The following is a 22,776-nucleotide window of genomic DNA, read 5'->3' on the forward strand; positions in this document are numbered from 1 at the left end:
CATAAACTGAATGGGTCGCTTAGCTGTTTGCAAAACTATCCCTTGCCCAAGTAATTATGTATGCAGTCATAGCCATCAACGTCACTTCCAACCCAGTAGCAGATAAATGGGCAACATTTAGTACCACACAACGGTTTCAGTCTTGCCTGCTCGTATAGCGATGCATGGGACCCTACAGTGGTTTCACTAAAATGGAATAACGCCAGTGTTTATGCAACACACAGAAAGCAGTACTCAGAACATGGGACACACAATTTATTAGGAGTACTGCTTTGATAAACGGGTACCAACTACACATGAGTCGAAGTGACACTGTTTCGTAATTGATGTGCGAAAAACGACACCCACTTTAGTCTGCTTGCATTCGAGAATGCTAAAAATAGCAACGGAACAATGACGAACGGAATTTCACTGCTTTCTTGCGAAAGGCATTTTAGCGCCTTCGCCTTCGGAGAAGCACTTTTCCGAGCGAGAAAACTGGATGCCATCGTAATTCTTTTCCATACGATACCGCTTTTTGCCGCTCTAACGAAATAAAAGGATCGCATATTGCGCCATCATGTAATTTGTTTTTTGTTTTTCTTTTTCAGGAAAATTGCGTGCAGTGGACTCTCGATGGCATCAGCATCAGTGTTCGGTGATTTGTTGACTCCAGAAGGAGCGATGGTCGGATGGGAAATGCTGCTTTATATGGCTATGAGGGGGCGTTCAAAGTGTCGTGTTGAATGCATGAAATAGCTGCATAAAATGTGTCGGTGGTTATAAATGGTCAATGGTTTTCATGCAATGGTACAACCTTGAACTTTTGGTAGTTGAATGTAGCTAGAATCAAATGTGTTAACATTATTTTTAGTACAAAGTAGCCTTCTTTTTCCGTGATCTTTGAAGAAATTCAAAATAATAATCAATTCATATATTGCTTATTGTGAAATACGTTATAATCCAATGCCAAAACAGGCTTTCATAGAATATTACTTCAAATGCATAATGTAGCAGCATGATCTTTGTGGACCCACCCTCCTCAAATGATGAGGAGAGATCTCAGGCGGACATTGTTGCAGCCAGTGTCCTACAAATACATACATAGATAAACACAAATATGGAAGATTTGTAATAGCTGACATCTTGCTTCATGAAGACGCAGAACGACGCGTCGACTTTCACTTGCGACACTCAGATTTATTCAGGATTTATCTCCATAAATCTAGATTTCAATTCCCAAGTACTGGAATGATTTGTTGGTGATCAAACAACTCCCGTTGACCAGCCGCGTGATGTTTTTTTGGCTGAAACTGAACTGGAACTCACTTGAAACTAAACAGAAACTGAACTGAAACTGAACTGAAACTGAACTGAAACTGAACTGAAACTGAACTGAAACTGAACTGAAACTGAACTGAAACTGAACTGAAACTGAACTGAAACTGAACTGAAACTGAACTGAAACTGAACTGAAACTGAACTGAAACTGAACTGAAACTGAACTGAAACTGAACTGAAACTGAACTGAAACTGAACTGAAACCGAACTGAAACTGAACTGAAACTGAACTGAAACTGAGACTGAACTGAAACTGAACTGATAGGGAACTGAAACCGAACTGAAACGGAACTGAAACTGAACTGAACCTAAACTGAACTGAAACTGAACTAAAACTGAACTGAAACCGAACTGAAACTGAATTGAAGCTGAACTTAAACTGAACTGAAACTGAACTGAAACCGAGCTGAAACTGAACTGAAACTGAACTGAAACTGAACTGAAACTGAACTGAAACTGAACTGAAACTGAACTGAAACTGAACTGAAACTGAACTGAAACTGAACTGAAACTGAATTGAAACTGAACTGAAACTGAACTGAAACTGAACTGAAACCGAACTGAAACTGAACTGAAACTGAACTAAAACTGAACTGAAACTGAACTGAAACTAAACAGAAACTGAACTGAAACTGAACTGAAACTGAACTGAAACTTAACTGAAACTTAACTGAAACTGAACTGAAACTTAACTGAAACTTAACTGAAACTGAACTGAAACTGATCTGAAACTGGACTGAAAATGAACTGAAATTGAACTGAAACTGAACTGAAACTGAACTGAAACTGAACTGAAACGGAACTGAAACTGAACTGAAACTAAACTCATTGGAATTTTCCAAGAAAGCTCAATCGAGTATTCATCAGAAATTCATTCGAACTTCGGAAAATTCATTCGAATTTCCATCGGAAATTCATTCGAATTTCCATCAAAAAATCATTAAAATTTCCATTGAAAACTAAACATTCCATTCGAATTTCCATCGAAAATTCATCCGAATTTCCATCGAAAATTCATTCAAATTTCCATCGGAATTACATTCGAATTTCCAACGGAAATACATTCGAATTTCCAACGGAAATTCATTCGAATTTCCAACGGAAATTCTTTCGAACTTCCGACGGAAATTCGTTCGAATTTCCAACGGAAAAACATTCGAATTTCCAACGGAATGATTTTGCACATATTCATAAACTGAATGGGTCGCTTAGCTGTTTGCAAAACTATCCCTTGCCCAAGTAATTATGTATGCAGTCATAGCCATCAACGTCACTTCCAACCCAGTAGCAGATAAAAGGGCAACATTTAGTACCACAAAACGGTTTCAGTCTTGCCTGCTCGTATAGCGATGCATGGGACAGTGGTTTCACTAAAATGGAATAACGCCAGTGTTTATGCAACACACAGAAATTCATTCAAAATTCCAACGCAAGTTCATTCAAATTTCCTACGGAAGTTCATTCGAATTTCCAACGGAAATTCATTCAAATTTTCAACGGAAATTTATTCGAATTTCCAACGGAAATTCATTCGAAATTCCAACGGAAATTCATTTGAAATTGCAACAGAAATTCATTCGAATTTCCAACGGAAATTCATTCGAATTTCCAATGGAAACTCATTCGAATTTCCAAAGGAAATTCATTCGAAATTTCATCAGAAATTCATTCGAATTTCCAACGGAAATTCATTCCAATGTCCAATGGAAATAAATTCGAATTTCCAACGGAAATTCATTCGAATTTCCAACGAAAATTCATTCGAATTTTCAACGGAAATTCATTCGAATTTCCAACGGAAATTCATTCGAATTTCAGACGGAAATTCATTCAAATTTTCAACGGAAATTCATTCGAATTTCCAACAGAAATTCATTCGAATTTCCAACGGAAATTCATTCGAGATTCGAGATTCATTCGAATTTCCAACGGAAATTCATTCGAATTTCCAATGGAAACTCATTCGAATTTCCAAAGGAAATTCATTCGAAATTTCATCAGAAATTCATTCGAATTTCCAACGGAAATTCATTCCAATGTCCAATGGAAATAAATTCGAATTTCCAACGGAAAGTCAATCGAATTTCCAACGAAAATTCATTCGAATTTTCAACGGAAATTCATTCGAATTTCCAACGGAAATTCATTCGAATTTCAGACGGAAATTCATTCAAATTTTCAACGGAAATTCATTCGAATTTCCAACAGAAATTCATTCGAATTTCCAACGGAAATTCATTCGAGTTTTCATTCGAATTTCCAACGGAAATTCATTCGAATTTCAGACGGAAATTCATTCAAATTTTCAACGGAAATTCATTCGAATTTCCAACAGAAATTCATTCGAATTTCCAACGGAAATTCATTCGAGTTCAGAAATTCATTCGAATTTCCAACGGAAATTCATTCGAATTTCCAACGGAAATTCATTCGAATTTCCAACGAAAATTCATTCGAATTTCCAACGGAAATTCATTTGAATTTCCAACGGAAGTTTATTCGAATTTCCAACGGAAATTCATTCGAAATTCCAACGGAAATTCATTTGAAATTGCAACAGAAATTCATTCGAATTTCCAACGGAAATTCATTCGAATTTCAATGGAAACTCATTCAATTTCCAAAGGAAATTCATTCGAAATTTCATCAGAAATTCATTCGAATTTCCAACGGAAATTCATTCCAATGTCCAATGGAAATAAATTCGAATTTCCAACGGAAATTCATTCAATTCAACGAAAATTCATTCAATTTTCAACGGAAATTCATTCAATTTCAACGGAAATTCATCTCAATTTCAACGGAAATTCATTCGAATTCAACGGAAATTCATTCGAATTTCAACGGAAATTCATTCGAATTTCAACGGAAATTCATTCGAATTTTCAACGGAAATTCATTCGAATGTCCAATGGAAATTCATTCGATTTCCAACGGAAATTCATTCGAATTTCCAACGGAATTTTATTAAATTTCCAACGGAAATTCATTCAATTTCAACGGAAATTCATTCGAATTTCCAACGGAAATTCATTCAATTTCCAACGGAAATTCATTCGAATTTCCAATGGATATTCATTCGAATTTTCAACGGAAATTCATTCAATTTCCAACGGAAATTCATTCAATTTCCAACGGAAATTCATTCGAATTTCCAACGGAAATTCATCTCAATTTCCAACGGAAATTCATTCGATTTTCCAACGAAAATTCATCTGATTTTCAACGGAAATTCATTCGAATTTCCAACGAAAATTTATTCGAATTTCCAACGGAAATTCGTTCGAATTTCCAACGGAAATTCGTTCAAATTTCCAACGGAAATTCGTTCGAATTTCCAACGGATATTCATTCGGATTTCAACGGAAATTCATTTAATTTCAACGGAAATTCATTCGAATTTCCAACGGAAATTCATTCGAATTTCCAACGGAAATTCATTCGAATTTCCAACAGAAATTCATTCGAATTTCCAATTCGAATGAATTTCCATTGGAAATTCGAATGAATTTCCATTGGAAATTCGAATGAATTTCCGTTGAAAATTCGAATGGATTTCCGTTGGAACTTCGAATGAATTTCCGTTGGAAATTCGAATGAATTTCCGTTGGAAATTCGAATGATGGAAATTCGATAAATTTCCGATGGAAATTCGAATGAATTTCCGATGGAAATTCGAATGACTTTCCGATGGTATTTCGAATGAATTTCCGATGGAAATTCGAATGAATTTCCGATGGAATTCGAATGAATTTCCGATGGAAATTCGAATGAATTTCCGATGGAAATTCGAATGAATTTCCGATGGAAATTCGAATAAATTTCCGATGGAAATTCGAATGAATTTCCGATGGAAATTCGAATGAATTTCCGATGGAAATTCGAATTAATTTCCGATGGAAATTGAGATGAATTTCCGATGGAAATTGAATGAATTTCCTCTGGAAATTGAATGAATTTCCGATGGAAATTGAATGAATTTCCGATGGAAATTGAATGAATTTCCGATGAAAAATCGAATGTATTTTCGATAGAAATTCAAATGAATTTCCGATGGAAATTGAATGAATTTCGATGGAATTCGAATGAATTTCCGATGGAAATTCGAATGAATTTCCGATGGAAATTCGAATGATTTTCCGATGAAAATTTGAATGAATTTCCGTTGGAAATTAGAATGAATTTCCGTTGGAAATTTGAATGGATTTCCGTTGTAAATTCGAACTAATTTCCGTTAGAAATTTGGATGAATTTCCGTTAGAAATTCGGATGAATTTCCGTTAGAAATTCGAATGAATTTCCGTTGGAAATTCGAATGAATTTCCGTTGGAAATTCGAATGAATTTCCGTTGGAAATTCGAATGAATTTCCGATGGAAATTGAATGAATTTCGGTTGGAAATTGAATGAATTTCCGTTGGAAATTGAATGAATTTCTTTTGGAAATTCGAATGAATTTCCGTTGGAAATTCGAATGAATTTCCGTTGGAAATTCGAATGAATTTCCGTTGGAAGTTTGAATTAATTTCCGTTGGAAATTCGAATGAATTTCTTTTGGAAATTCGAATGAATTTCCGTTGGAAATTCGAATGAATTTCCGTTGGAAATTCGAATGAATTTCCGTTGGAAATTCGAATGAATTTCCGTTGGAAATTCGAATGAATTTCCGTTGGAAATTCGAATGAATTTGCTTTGGAAATTCGAATGAATTTCTTTGGAAATTGAATGAATTTCCGTTGAAATTGAATGAATTTCCGTTGGAAATTCGAATGAATTTTCGTTGGAAATTAGAATGAATTTTCGTTGGAAATTAGAATGAATTTTCGTTGGAAATTTGAATGAATTTCCGTTGGAAATTCTAATGAATTTCCGTTGGAAATTCGAATGAATTTCCCTTGGAAATTTCGAACGAATTTCCGTTGGGAATTCGAACGAATTTCCGTTGGAAATTCGAACGAATTTCCGTTGGAAATTCGAATGAATTTCCGTTGGAAATTCGAACGAATTTCCGTTGGAAATACGAACGAATTTCCGTTGGAAATTCGAACGAATTTCCGTTGGAAATTCGAATGAATTTCCGTTGGAAATTCGAATGAATTTCCGTTGGAAATTCGAATGAATTTCCGTTGGAAATTCGAATGAATTTCCGTTGGAAATTCGAATGAATTTCCGTTGGAAATCCGAATGAATTTCCGTTGGAAATTCGAATGAATTTCCGTTGGAAATTCGAATGAATTTCCGTTGGAAATTCGAATGAATTTCCGTTGGAAATTCGAATGAATTTCCGTTGGAAATTCGAATGAATTTCCGTTGGAAATTCGAATGAATTTCCGTTGGAAATTCGAATGAATTTCCGTTGGAAATTCGAATGAATTTCCGTTGGAAATCCGAATGAATATCCGTTGGAAATTCGAACGAATTTCCGTTGGAAATTCGAACGAATTTCCGTTGGAAATTCGAATAAATTTCCGTTGGAAATTCGAATGAATTTCCGTTGGAAATTCGAATGAATTTCCGTTGGAAATTCGAATGAATTTCCGTTGGAAATTCGAATGAATTTCCGTTGGAAATTCGAATGAATTTCCGTTGGAAATTCGAATGAATTTCCGTTGAAAATTCGAATGAATATCCATTGGAAATTCGAATGAATTTCCGTTGGAAATTCGAATGAATTTCCGTTGGAAATTCGAATGAATTTCCGTTGGAAATTCGAATGAATTTCCGTTGGAAATTCTAATAAAATTCCGTTGGAAATTCGAATGAATTTCCGTTGGAAATTCGAATGAATTTCCATTGGACATTCGAATGAATTTCCGTTGAAAATTCGAATGAATTTCCGTTGGAAATTCGAATGAATTTCCGTTGAAAATTCGAATGAATTTCCGTTGGAAATTCGAATGAATTTCCGTTGGAAATTCGAATGAATTTCCGTTGGAAATTCGAATGAATTTCCGTTGGAAATTCGAATGAATTTTCGTTGGAAATTCGAATGAATTTCCGTTGGAAATTCGAATTTATTTCCATTGGACATTGGAATGAATTTCCGTTGGAAATTCGAATGAATTTCTGATGAAATTTCGAATGAATTTCCTTTGGAAATTCGAATGAATTTCCATTGGAAATTCGAATGAATTTCCGTTGGAAATTCGAATGAATTTCTGTTGCAATTTCAAATGAATTTCCGTTGGAATTTCGAATGAATTTCCGTTGGAAATTCGAATAAACTTCCGTTGGAAATTCAAATGAATTTCCGTTGGAAATTCGAATGAATTTTCGTTGGAAATTCGAATGAATTTCCGTTGGAAATTCGAATGAATTTCCGTTGGAAATTCGAATGAATTTCTGAACTCGAATGAATTTCCAACGGAAATTCATTCGAATTTCAAACGCAAAGTAATTCGAATTTCAAACGGAAAGTCATTCGAATTTCCAACGAAAAGACATTCGAATTTCCATCGATATTTCATTCGAAGTTTCATCGGAAATTCATTCGAATTTCCAACGGAAATTCATTCGAATTTCCAACGGAAATTCATTCGAATTTCCAACGGAAATTCATTCGAATTTCCAACGGAAATTCATTCGAATTTCCAACGGAAATTCATTCGAATTTCCAACGGAAATTCATTCGAATTTCCAACGGAAATTCGTTCGAATTTCCAACGGAAATTCGTTCGAATTTCCAACGGATATTAATTCGAATTTCCAACAGAAATTCATTCGAATTTCCAACGGAAATTCATTCGAACTTCCAACGGAAATTTACTCGTAATTCAAACGAAATTCATCCGAAATTCCAACAGAAATTCATTCGAAATTCCAACGGAAATTCATTCGAATTTCCAACGGAAATTCATTCGAATTTCAACGGAAATTCATTCGAATTTCCAACGGAAATTCATTCAATTTCCAACGGAAATTCATTCGAATTTCAACGGAAATTCATTCAATTTCCAACGGAAATTCATTCGAATTTCCAACGGAAATTCATTCGAATTTCCAACGGAAATTCATTCAATTTCCAACGGAAATTCATTCGAATTTCCAACGGAAATTCATTCGAATTTCCAACGGAAATTCGTTCAATTTCAACGGAAATTCGTTCGAATTTCCAACGGAAATTCGTTCGAATTTCCAACGGAAATTCATTCGAATTTCCAACGGAAATTCATTCGAATTTCCAACGGAAATTCGTTCGAATTTCCAACGGAAATTCGTTCGAATTATTTCCAAAGGAAATTCATTCGAATTTCCAACGGAAATTCATTCGAATTTCCAACGGAAATTAATTCAAACTTCCAACGGAAATTCATTCGAATTTCCAACGGAAATTCATTCGAATTTCCAACGGAAATTCATTCGAATTTCCAACGGAAATTCATTCGAATTTCCAACGGAAATTCATTCGAATTTCCAAAAGAAATTCATTCGAATTTCCAAAAGAAATTCATTCGAATTTCCAACGGAAATTCATTCGAATTTCCAACGGAAATTCATTCGAATTTCCAACGGAAATTCATTCGAATTTCCAACGGAAATTCATTCGAATTTCCAAAAGAAATTCATTCGAATTTCCAACGGAAATTAATTCAAACTTCCAACGGAAATTCATTCGAATTTCCAACGGAAATTCATTCGAATTTCCAACGGAAATTCATTCGAATTTCCAAAAGAAATTCATTCGAATTTCCAACGGAAATTCATTCGAATTTCCAACCGAAATTCATTCGAATTTCCATCGGAAATTCATTCGAATTTCCAACGGAAATTCATTCGAATTTCCAACGGAAATTCATTCGAATTTCCAACGGAAATTCATTCGAATTTCCAACGGAAATTCATTCGAATTTCTAACGGAAATTCATCCGAATTTCTAACGGAAATTCATCCAAATTTCTAACGGAAATTAGTTCGAATTTACAACGGAAATCCATTCAAATTTCCAACGGAAATTCATTCTAATTTCCAACGGAAATTCATTCTAATTTCCAACGGAAATTCATTCAAATTTTCATCGGAAAATCATTCGAATTTCCATCGGAAATTCATTCGAATTTCCATCGGAAATTCATTCGAATTTCCATCGGAAATTCATTCGAATTTCCATCGGAAATTCATTTGCATTTCCATCGGTAATTCATTCGGAATTTCATCGGAAATTCATTCGAATTTCCATCGGAAATTCATTCGAATTTCCATCGGAAATTCATTCGAATTTCCATCGGAAATTCATTCGAATTTCCATCGGAAATTCATTCGAATTTCCATCGGAAATTCATTCGAATTTCCATCGGAAATTCATTCGAATTTCCATCGGAAATTCATTCGAATTTCCATCGGAAATTCATTCGAATTTCCATCGGAAATTCATTCGAATTTCAATCGGAAATTCATTCGAATTTCCATCGGAAATTCATTCGAATTTCCATCGGAAATTCATTCGAATTTCCATCGGAAATTCATTCGAATTTCCATCGGAAATTCATTCGATTTTCCATCGGAAATTCATTTGTATTTCCATCGGAATTTCATATGGATTTTCGTAGGAAATTCATTCGAATCTCCACCGGAAAATTATCCGAATTTCCATCGGAAATTAATCAAAATGTCCATCGGACTATCGTCCAAATTTTTATTGGAAATTCATTTGAATTCCCATCGGACATTCATCCGAATCTGAACTTTCATCGGAAGTGCATCCAAATTTTCATCGGAGATTTATCCGAATTTCCATCTGAATTTCATTCGAGTTTTCATCGGAAATTCATCCGAATTTTATTCGGAAATCATTAAAATTACCATCGAGAATTCATCCAAATCGGCATCGAAAACTTATCCGAATTTTCACAGAAAGTTTATTTGGAAATCCTTCCTTCATCGAAAATTTAGTCGATATTCTACGAGAAATTTATTCGACGTAAACTTCTGCACGAAATATATTCAAATTTTATCAAAAAGTTCATTCACGTTTCCATGAATTTTTTTATTTGAATTTTGACTCGAAATTCTTACCAAAATTTGATTTGAATTTTCACCCGAAATTTATTCGGACAAATTTTATTAGGATTCCAAACGGAAATAAATTTTAACTTTCAAAGGCAATTTACTTGAATTCCCAAGTTCATTAAAATTATCACAATTAATTCTTCCGAATTACCAAAAAAATTTTTACATATTCCGAGCTTGCACTAAAAATTCGGAATCAATATTCAAATGTGCCGACAATATGTTTGTAAAATTGAGGTTTTATATGAACTTGTTGCTCTTTCTACATATTTGTTTAGCAAATTAATTTTTATAAAGAGATCACAAGCTATTCTTCCTGTTTTTACTTATGTTCATAAAACAGTTTCTCAACAATGATTTGACTTTAACATTCGTTTTGCAATCGAGTAAACCAGGTTAATGAAAACGTTTGAAATTCATTTTCTAACGTGTAGACTGATGATGATGAAAAAAAAACTTAACTAAATAATGTTCTCTCTCAAAATGTAGTGAGCGTGATTAAATTTAATTGTACAACAAATTATTTGCGTACAGTGACCCAAAGCAGAAAAACGTTTAGATGGAAATTAGTGCAGGCTGCTGAAGCCTTCATATTATACGACTGTACAAATCTCAGCAGGACAAACCTACACGAAACTGCCATAATCGTTTTAAATGGGGTAACGAAATGTGTTCGAAGCTAAGGTCTTATTTTAGTGACTCGTTTAAAAAACAACAAAAGTTTAGTTTTCTCATACTATCTATTGTGAGTGTATTTTTGTTGAATCGACATTTTTCGAGGCAATGCTTTGATTGTTTAACAAAGGACGACGAATTAGTCCTTCACCCTATGTGAGCCTCACGTGAGTTTATTCTACACAAACACGAACTAGCTACAGCCTTACCGTTGCATCGCTGTGTATGAATAGGACTGCCATTGCACCTGCTGTCCTTATGACCACGTATGCTCTTTACTTCACTACCGTGGCACCAACATCCCCAAAGACTGGGTCGTTGAACGAATAGGAATTTATTATTGCGGATTATCCCCATTTTTTCCACGAACAAACCCCGTCTTTTGCCGTTGAACAATATAAATGTGGATGGGTGCCACTAGAGCTAGCGCTCGCACTGACCCGAGTCAACGCTGACAAAGGACCAAACGAGGGACACTGACGTGGCCCACCTTACTCTTCGCACCATCAATCACCTGGAGCACGATTTCCGTGAGCCGTCAACACCTTCTGCAAAATTGGATTCTACATTCCCCGAAAATTCCTTGACATGAAAAGGAATCCGATGCGTTCCTGTCGGCTAAACAGAGCGAAGAATCAGAACCGCTTCTGCTCACCATCCAGAGAAGAAGCATCCAATTAAAGTGCTCGTTTCTGTTCAGCGTTGATTGGACAATTAGAAATGAGTTAGGCAAAGTCAGTCACACGCCCATGCGAGCCGGGTGCGCAAATTGAAACTAATGAATTCGCGTTTGAACTAGATCCTACGAATCTGAATGTTGCATAACTCATTCATTTGTTTGAGAACAGTAAGCATCTCAAACTGTCTCGATGGGGCAGCGATTGAAGAAAATTGACTCACTCCTCAAGTGCTTTTGCTTTGGCTCTTGGCGTGATGGCAGATTGTCTGCATTTATCCGGCAGCCGACGGCGGATGATTTCCAAGAATTATTGCATGCATAATGCTCCCCACTTGCCACTTTCCATCATCGATCGACGCCGCAGATGCAGGTCGGACCCACTGCATGAAAAGGAGCGATTCGTATGTGATGAAAGATTTTCATCAGAGCGCAGAAAATTAGCGCCAAGTGGATTCAATAGGAGGGAGGCTGGCTGAAAATGTTCACACCAATAATGTAGGATTAAGAAATGGAATATAACCAAGTTACGAATTTAGGAAATCATTCAAATTGACCGTCTGAATAAGTTCATCCTGCTCCATCTTCCCCTACTTGAGTGGGTTCGCAACGCGCTGGGCCTGGACTTTGTTGCACAGGATAGGCAGGATGATGTTATTATTGCAATTGAATGAGATAAAATCTTGAGCTTCTGCATTCCAGCGGCAACGGGGCATGAAATCTCGTGCTGAATCTTCAACAACCATCGAGAACAAAAGGGGTTTGAACCTAATTGAGATGTTATGCGTCGAGTGGGAGCTTGTTAACGATTTCTGGCGAATTTGGACGCATGCTTTCCATCAATTGTGCATTATCCAACGTATTATCACTATTTTCAAATGTAATTAATATTAAATCAAGTTTGTCAATTCATATGTACCGTCGAACTTTGAATGAGCTGGGCGTGAGATTTATCATAATTTCAGCACCTTTTCATGCGGTTATCAGCACTACTGCCGAACAATTTCCATCACATAATTTTCCCACCTCCGGTTCCGCTCGATTGGTTAATTGAAATTCTGTGTGCAGATTAATTCCGAAAACCCCCTCCCGTGTTCTCCGGTTCGTTCGCTCATGACTGCGCTCGGGTGAGCTTTGTGCCACACCGTGGTACGCCGGATAGTTGTTGGGTGTCGACGTTGTCACACCGAAAGCTCCATCGAAGCCATAATTAATTCATGGTACGTAAATTATACGTCTGCCACGGTGCCAGATCCTATAATCCGCGACTCTTCTCTTTGTATTCGCGGGTAAGAGGAGCAAAAAAAAAGCATAAGCCACTCTGTTGTTACCAAAGCTGTGCAAATTAATCAATTATTTCACGCTAATCCATCCGGGACTTGTGAATAGGAGAGCGGTATGGAATGGGTGGGGCTTTCCAGCTCATGTAAATGTCACTAATTTATGTTGGTAGCTGGGAACAAAGGAACTCGTGTTATTGCACTAGAAACAAATTTCAGTTTGAATAAATCAAGCTTGACAGATCAAAGCGCACTTTTGTTGTGCGAGACTTTAACCAGGAATGAATGTGGACTATGAAGAGAATGGGAGACGAGTGAAAGGCATTTTCGGATGTAATGAAACTTTATTGCCTGGCAAACGGAATCCAGGAGTGATATTTCGTATGATTTAGCATCTCAGAATTGAGCTGCTTTGTATTTCCATTGCCTAGCGAATGACGAGCCGAATGTATGTCAAAGTCACAAAAACATAATCATGAAAGATTGCTGAGTATGCAAAAAAGAAGAAAATTTGCCGAAACGAGACTATTCACGATAAAAGAAAAGATATTTCGTGTTTTTGTTCGAAATTATCGTACTTGTTTGATTTACATATACGGGAAAAGGCTTTCTGTAAAGAGATGCTTCTTTAAATTTCGTAACTTGCTTCATTCTTGAATCATCATTCTGATCCATTACGTTTAGAAAATCGTGTTCTGTTATTTTGGTGGCATCGCATTCTCTGGAGACCAGTATTTTTTGTAAGTTTTCGTACTGAAAAAAAAACATTACTGTTCCAGGAAAGAATAATTGAGAGAGTTCTTGATGACAAATCAGAAAAACGTATCCGTGGAATTAAAAAGCATTTTTTGAAAGAAACGACGATTTTTTTGTGGAAATTTAAAGAAATTTAGTTTTATTTCTTCTTGAAATGATTTTTATGATGTGAAATTTTCGGAACATTTTGCATATATAGTCGAAGAATCTACACGTGAAAATTAAAATGAAATTTGATTGAGTTTCCCATGGATTTCAAAAGATAATATTCCATTGAAAATTCGAAAGAATTCTCTGTGAAAACACGAATAAAATTTTCTGCGGAAATTCGAATGACTTCCCGGTGGAAATACGAATGAATTATCGAACAAAATTCGAATGAATTTCCTGTCAAATTGGATAGAATTTCAGTTAGGAATATTGATGAATTTCTATTGAAAATTATAATGAATTTTCGTAAAAAAAATTAAATGCTTCTTCTTCTTATTGGCATTACATCCCCACACTGGGACAGATCCACCTCGTAGCTTAGTGTTCATTAAGCACTTCCACAGTTATTGACTGCGAGATTTCTAAGCCAGGTTACCATTTTTGCATTCGTACATCATGAGTCTAACATGATGATACCTTTTTGGCCAAGGGAAGCCGAGACAATTTCCAATCCGAAAGGGAATCGAACCCAGCCACCCTCAGCATGGTCTTGCTTTGCAGCCGCGCGTCTTACCGCACGGCTAAGGAGGGCCCCGGAAATTGAAATGCGTTTGCGTTGTAACTACGAATCAATTTCTTCTGAAGTTGCGAATGAATTTCCGTAAAAAATTCGAATGAATTTCCGTTGGAAATTCGAATGAATTGAATCTCCGTTAGAACTTCGAATGAATTTCTGCTAAAATTTTGGATGAATTTCCTTAGTAAGTTCCAATGAATTTCCGTTGAAAAATCAACGAATTAAAAATCAAACGAATCAAAAAATTCAAAAATTCCCTCTGGAAATTCGAATGAATTTCCTCTGGAAATTCGAATGAATTTCCTCTGGAAATTCGAATGAATTTCCTCTGGAAATTCGAATGAATTTCCTCTGGAAATTCGAATGAATTTCCTCTGGAAATTCGAATGAATTTCCTCTGGAAATTCGAATGAATTTCCTCTGGAAATTCGAATGAATTTCCTCTGAAATTCGAATGAATTTCCTCTGGAAATTCGAATGAATTTCCTCTGGAAATTCGAATGAATTTCCTCTGGAAATTCGGATGAATTTCCTCTGGAAAATCGTATTAATTTCCTCTGGAAATTCTAATGAATTTCCTCTGGAAATTCTTGAAATTCGAATGAATTTCCTCTGGAAATTCGAATGAATTTCCTCTGGAAATTCGAATGAATTTCCTCTGGAAATTCGAATGAATTTCCTCTGGAAATTCGAATGAATTTCCTCTGGAAGCTGGAATGAATTTCCTCTGAAAATTGGAATGAATTTCCTCTGAAATTCAAATGAATTTCCTCTGGAAATTCGAATGAATTTCCTCTGGAAATTGAATGAATTTCCTCTGGAAATTCGAATGAATTTCCTCTGGAAATTCGAATGAATTTCCTCTGGAAATTCGAATGAATTTCCTCTGGAAATTGAAATGAATTTCCTCTGAAATTCGAATGAATTTCCTGGAAATTGAATGAATTTCCTCTGAAATTCGAATGAATTTCCTCTGGAAATTCGAATGAATTTCCTCTGGAAATTCGAATGAATTTCCTCTGGAAATTCGAATGAATTTCCTCTGGAAATTCGAATGAATTTCCTCTGGAAATTGGAATGAATTTCCTCTGAAATTGGAATGAATTTCCTCTGGAAATTCGAATGAATTTCTCTGAAATTCGAATGAATTTCCACTGGAAATTGAATGAATTTCCACTGGAAATTCGAATGAATTTCCTCTGAAATTGAGATGAATTTCTCTGGAATTGAATGAATTTCCTCTGGAAATTCGAATGAATTTCCTCTGGAAATTGAATGAATTTCCTCTGAAATTCGAATGAATTTCCTCTGAAATTGAAATGAATTTCCTCTGGAATTCGAATGAATTTCCTCTGAAATTGGAATGAATTTCCTCTGAAATTGAATGAATTTCCTCTGAATTGAGATGAATTTCCTCTGAATTGGAAATGAATTTCCTGGAATTCGAATGAATTTCCTCTGGAAATCGAATGAATTTCCTCTGGAAATTCGAATGAATTTCCTCTGAAATTGAATGAATTTCCTCTGGAAATTGAAATGAATTTCCTGGAATTGAATGAATTTCCTCTGGAAATTCGAATGAATTTCCTCTGGAAATTGGAATGAATTTCTCTGAATTCGAATGAATTTCCTCTGGAAATTCGAATGAATTTCCTCTGAATCGAATGAATTTCCTCTGGAAATTGGAATGAATTTCCTCTGGAAATTGGAATGAATTTCCTCTGAATTCGAATGAATTTCCTCTGGAATTCGAATGAATTTCCTCTGGAAATCGAATGAATTTCCTCTGGAAATTGAATGAATTTCCTCTGAAATTGAATGAATTTCTCTGAATTCGAATGAATTTCCTCTGGAAATTGAATGAATTTCCTCTGAAATTGAATGAATTTCCTCTGGAAATCGAATGAATTTCCTCTGAAATTGAATGAATTTCCTCTGAAATTCGAATGAATTTCCTCTGGAAATCGAATGAATTTCCTCTGGAATTGGAATGAATTTCCTCTGGAAATCGAATAATTTCCTCTGGAGAATCGAATGAATTTCCTCTGGAAATTCGAATGAATTTCCTCTGAATTCGAATGAATTTCCTGAATTGGAATGAATTTCCTCTGGAAATTGAATGAATTTCCTGGAAATTGAATGAATTTCCTCTGAAATTCGAATGAATTTCCTCTGGAAATTCGAATGAATTTCCTCTGGAAATTCGAATGAATTTCCTCTGGAAATTCGAATGAATTTCCTCTGGAAATTGAATGAATTTCCTCTGGAAATTCGAATGAATTTCCCTGAAATTGAATGAATTTCCTGAAATTCGAATGAATTTCCTCTGGAAATTGAATGAATTTCCCTGGAAATTCGAATGAATTTCCTGGAAATTCGAATGAATTTCCTGGAAATTGAATGAATTTCCCTGAAATTGGAATGAATTTCCTGAAATTGAATGAATTTCCTTGAAATTCGAATGAATTTCCCCTGAAATTCGAATGAATTTCCTGGAAATTCGAATGAATTTCCTGACGAAATGAATTTCCTGAAATTGAATGAATTTCCTGGAAATTGGAATGAATTTCCCTGAAATTGAATGAATTTCCTGAAATTCGAATGAATTTCCCCTGGAAATTCGAATGAATTTCCCCTGGAAATTCGAATGCATTTCCCCTGGAACTTCGAATGAATTTTCTCTGGAAATTCGAATAAATTTCTTCTGGAAATTCGAATAAATGCTTCTAGAAATTCGAATGAATTTCCTCGGTAAATTCAGATGAATTTCCTCTGTAAATTCGAATGAACTTTCTTTGGAACTCCGAATTAATTTCCTCTGGAAAGTTGAATGAATTTTTTTTTGGAAATTCGAATGAATTTCCTCTGGAAATTTGAATGAATTTCCTCTGAAAATTCGATTGAATTGCCTTTGAAAATTCAAATGAATTTCAGTTGGAAATTGAAATTTCAAAATTCATTCGAATTTTCAAAAGAAGATCATTCAAATTCCCAAAAAAAACATGCGGATTTCATCGAAAATTCATTTTGATATCAACTGGAAGGGGAAATTCCTTCTTATCCCCACCGAAAATTCTGCAAATCTGAAATCTAAGGTTTGCAAAAGTATGATCTCGAAAATACAGTATATACCAAAATTTTATACAGATTTTGTTTTTGTTTGTGATTTGAAAAGACCTACTGGCACGATTCTGACCTACTTGAGAAATAAAATAAATAAATAGGGCTTTGTTTCACTTTTGACACATTCAAAATTGATGTTCATGTCGAAAACAGACGCCATACGAGTCTGAAGGGGCCACAATCGCATGACGACAGCATTTACCATCCCATCATGAATAAACATTAAACAGCATTTATAGCCAAGTGACCTGCAAACACACATGCCTATCACGATTGTCCTCCCACACCACGCCACCCATCGAACTCGATGAATCTTATTAGTTGTTGTCGATATACATATCCTTTTTCCGAAGTGGAAAACCCCCTCGAAACACCTGTTCCACGTTTTCATCGGCCGCTGCATCACCACACCCACACAATCCCATCCACCCCTCACCGGAAATTATGAACACGGCTTTCGAATGCACTTCTCACCACACACTACACCATAGACAAGCGAGTCACATCCAAACGCGCCACTCCTTGCTGTGGAGTAGAGCCTACTGATGCAACGCAGCCACTCCCACCACCAAAGGATCATTGTTGCCGGTCGACGGTAGTCCCTCTGCTGCAAGCCTGAGACAGTTGGCTCCGTATTTCGTATGTGCTACTGATGGGAACGTAGAGCGCCGGGTGGAACGTGGCGCTAGAAATGTGCTGTGCACAATTTAATCAAACACGCCATTCACCCGCACGGGTTTCTTGCATAAGTGTAGCAGGACCAAGAATATCATTTCGATATCAATTTGAATCCTAGATTTGTTTTATAATGATTTCAGGAAGGAATTTAAATGAGTCGTCAATAACAATGATATCAAGAAACTATCTTTGGTCACAACAATCTTTGTTCCAGTTTTCAACATCCCCCGAATATTTCCTTACCACGCTAACGTTCCAATGTATCCAAGCAACCCACGGCTAACGCCACCGGGCTCCTGTGCGATGGATGTGCAATTTTTTGTTCGCCCGACCTATCCTCCGCTGCACCCACCACCACACGCCAACTACGATGATGACGTATCCTTTTCGCAGCCAATCACCTCCCCGTGCGACGCGACCGCCACCAAACACCAAGCAGCTCCACTCAATACGGGCGATCGATTTTCATATCAGTTGCGAGTTGTGCGCTCGGAAGCAGGAAGGAGTTCGGCTGATTCATTCACTGTGTTGTTTTTTACATGTTTTTTTTTGTTCGCGGATAGGACGAAGCGCGTGGAACATACGCGAGCGAACGAGCGCCTGACCGACCCAACTGGGTTTGGCGAATTTTCTTCCGAACAGCACCGATTGCCGAATTATGCTTCTTCAGAAAGAGATAAAAGTCGTTTTATTGGTATTGTTGTTTTCTTCCCGCGGCGATTGCTTTTCACAGCTCACTTCGCTGTTTGATTCATTTCCTGTTCATGGGGTGCGGAGCTGGAGGGGAGGGTATTTATGTTGTATTTTCTGTTCGAACCAAAACAATAAAACTTTAACTCAATTCCGTTCGCGATCCACCCTTCTTCCGGTGGGTTAGGGATGGATGTTTTTCACGCTCGCACGATGCTCTGTTCGTTTGTATGCGGAACCAAACCTATCACTTTAAATCCTCCTTTGAGATATGCTAGACACGACGTGAAGCTGCTTCTTTGGCGTAACACTTAAGGCAAATTACTTTTCAGTAACGATTCTCAATCCACCAGACAATGCTATTTTATATGAATAATAGAGCTCAATAAAAACTACTCTAGACACATAAAGCACCAACGGCAAGCACTAATAGATGTAACAAATCATCGCACAGCCACATTTGACACGCTCGCAAAACTTAGTTCTGTCGAGTCTTCCTTATCTGCGGCCACTAAAAGCAGAAGCAGCGCAAAACTCCACTAACAATAAATTATCTTCCCCTTTCAGTGGAGTGACTTGCTGAAAATCGATTCCACCCGAGCAGGAAGAAAAGCACTTGATTTGGTCCATTCGCTTGATTCTGCATCACTGCATCCCTGCCCGAAGAGGATGCAGCTCTTCAGACCCACACAGCACACACACATCCCCGGTCGCTGCTGATTGTTGCTCCATTCATCCACCCGCAAGTTACTATTGTCGTCACTTTTAATTGTTCTTCGACTGTGTGTGATGAAAAGGATTCACCGTCGCCGAGTGCCACCACCAGCACCTCCACCACCACTGGGAAGGACGAGAATCACTCTAATGCTTCAAAGGACGTGCAAATACACCTTCCAAAAAGGAACGATCCTTTCGCCAAAAGTCGAGTGACATGTCTGACTTCTAGTTGTCAGAGTAAAGCCCGACCAGCCCCTCTGTTGAACGAGCGGAGCTCATTCTCTCCGGCTAGCGGATTGGATGGAAAATAAACGCGCTCCTCTCTGTGTGCGATTCAGTAGGTCTCAATCTACGGAACGAGCTCCACATGGATTACAACAACGATTTGCGTTTCTGATAATGGCATTAGAATTTCACGATTTTTATATATTTCTAAAGCATCTCAGACCCAAAAAAATATGAATAATTTTTCCTTGATAGATTCCATATCGATTCTACAAACAATTCGCGTATCTTGACCACCCTAAGGGCTAGATCATTTAGAAATGGGGAGCTTCAGATAGTCTTGAAGTGATCGAATATGCAAATTTTCCACAGCATTTCATAATTAGTAAACCATTCTTTTTGTTTTTTATCGCAGTTTGAAACTAACGTAGTTTCAAAATATTCACCATGCTGGAAGAGAAACAAAAAATAATTATACACAGTCCTGCAAAATCCATCTGCGTCAAAAGCCGGATTTTACCCATCATTCAGTCCCATGATGGCCCATTTATGTTTTGGCTAAATTTAGCCAGCTGCCATTGCAGCAATAAAGTGCAACAATGGTACTACAATATTGGAGTTCAGCTCATCCCAAAAAATCTGAATCCATCAAATTGCCCTCAGTTTCAAACAATAGAGTAACTTTTGGGTGATTTTTAACCAGAAACTGAAAATGAAGGGAGCAGTCACTACTGACATTGCACTATGGTCCAGGATTCAGATTTACGCGGAAAGATGCATTTTACGCCAAAACTGTATTTTTTAGAAAAAACTGTTGTTCTACAAAATTGTTCGAAATAGTAAGGCCATCATTATGGTTCTACCAAAAAATAGAGTGGCCCATCATATAAAAAAAAATAGAAAATATTTTTTTATTTCTCAGAATATTGACATGTTATGTTCTACAAAGTTGTAGCGCAGCTTATTCCAATCAATTTTGCTAAAAAACTTTTTCTGTAGCTCTTAAGTTGGCTGATTCAGAGCAATTTTACCTAATTGGATTAGAAATTAAAAAAAACTGTATTTTTGATCTACTTGTTTTGTTTTACATTTCTCGAAAAAGTCGTCTTCAGGTGACTTTCAGAGCTCAAACAAATTTAACTTTTGATGGGTAAATACGCTCAATATCTTTTTCCGATCAAAAGTTACAATCGTTTTTCACATAAATTACATTTTTTTCATAAGTTGATATCTCCGGTTAGGGCAGACCAAAAAAATATATTCACACGGCATCTGAAAGAGAAATTAATATTCTTTATTATGTCAAAAAATTGGGGATATGTTATTTTTTTATCTCAAGTTTCACCAATTTTACTAAAATCATGTTTTTTCAAATAAATTGATATAACTCGACAACGGAAGAAGATACAGACGATATTCTTATAGCAAAACACGCGTTTTAAAAAGCCTCAAAAGTTTTCAGAAGATGACATCCGTGAAAAATAAAAAATGAAATGAGCAGATCATAAATATTCTTTTTCGAGGGACACCCTAATCCTGGTAAGTAAAATTACTTCTAAACAAGTGAGCTTGAGAGCTACATAAAAGTTTATATAGCAAAGTTGATGGGAAAAGCTGCGCTACAACTTTGTAGAACATTTTATGTCAATTTTCCGTAAAATAAAAAAAATTCACATTTTTATAAAATGGCACACCCTATTTTTCAGTAACTTTATAATAAAGGCCCAAGTATCCAGAACAACTTTGTAGAACAAATTTTGTTTCAAAAGTATGCTTCAGACCGAAAATGCATCTTTTCTCTCGTAAATCTTGCAATACGATGATAATGATAAAATTTATAAAAAGTGTTTAAGCTGTAGATTTTTATTTCCATTTCTCACGAATGTCATCTTCTGAAGACTTTTGGGGCTTTTCAAAACGCGTGTTTTGGTAAAAGAATATCGTCTGTATCTTCTTCCGTTGTCGAGTTATATTAATTTATTTGAAAAACATGATTTTAGTAAAATTGATAAACTTGGGATAAAAAATAACATATCCCAATTTTTCGACATAATAAAGAATATTAATTTCTTTCAAATGCTGTGTAAATATATTTTTTGGTCTGCCCTAACTGGAGATATCAACTTTATGAAAAAATGTATTTTGAGGAAAACGATTATAACTTTGATCGAAAAAGATATTGCATATTCACCCATCAAAAGTTGCATTTTTTGAGCTCTAAAAGTCACCAGAAGACGACTTTCGAGAAATGTAAACAAAAAAGTAGATCAAAATACAGTTTTTTTGAGGTACACCCTAATTCAAGCAGGTAAAATTGTTCCAAATCAGCCAACTTAAGAGCTACAGAAAAAGTTTTTAGCAAAATTGATTGGAATAAGCTTACGCTACAACATTGTAGATCATAACATATCAATATTCTGAGAAATAAAAAAAAAAAATTCTATTTTTTTATATGATGGGCCACCTATTTTTGGTAAAACCATAATGATGGCCTTTACTATTTCGAACAATTTGTAGAACAATGTTTTTTCATTTCATAGAAGATGAGTTTGAATATCCCATTGAATTCCATCATTTATCAGAGTCTCTGATAGAGCGTATTTTCGACCTCAACAGTAAGGCCGTCTCTGGTGTCTCGTACTTGACTCGACTTCGACTACAAGACACCGAAGACGGCCTTACTGTTGAGGTCGAAATACGTATCTGTCAGGATACAATTATGGGTGAATCTAATGGGATTGTTCAAACTCGTCTTATGACAGGTGAAAACATTCCACTAAAAAGCTCAAAATAATTTTCTTATCAGTTTTTTCTAAAAAATATAGTTTTGGCGTAAAATGCATCTTTCCGCGTAAATCTGAATCCTGGACCATAGTGCATTGGGCGTATGAAGAATTGGTGGAA

The 22,776-nt window shown here is 36.1% G+C and overlaps 1 protein-coding gene across 6 annotated transcripts in view; it reads right to left on the bottom strand.

The window, feature by feature from the left end:
- LOC134213704 (protein sickie) overlaps positions 1–22,776 on the bottom strand; it is a 241,842-nt gene that overhangs the window by 188,273 nt on the left and 30,793 nt on the right. The gene's annotated exons all lie outside the window — the stretch shown is intronic.

The sequence above is a fragment of the Armigeres subalbatus genome, chromosome 2 (assembly GCF_024139115.2).
Source record: "Armigeres subalbatus isolate Guangzhou_Male chromosome 2, GZ_Asu_2, whole genome shotgun sequence".
NCBI classification, from domain to species: domain Eukaryota; kingdom Metazoa; phylum Arthropoda; class Insecta; order Diptera; family Culicidae; genus Armigeres; species Armigeres subalbatus.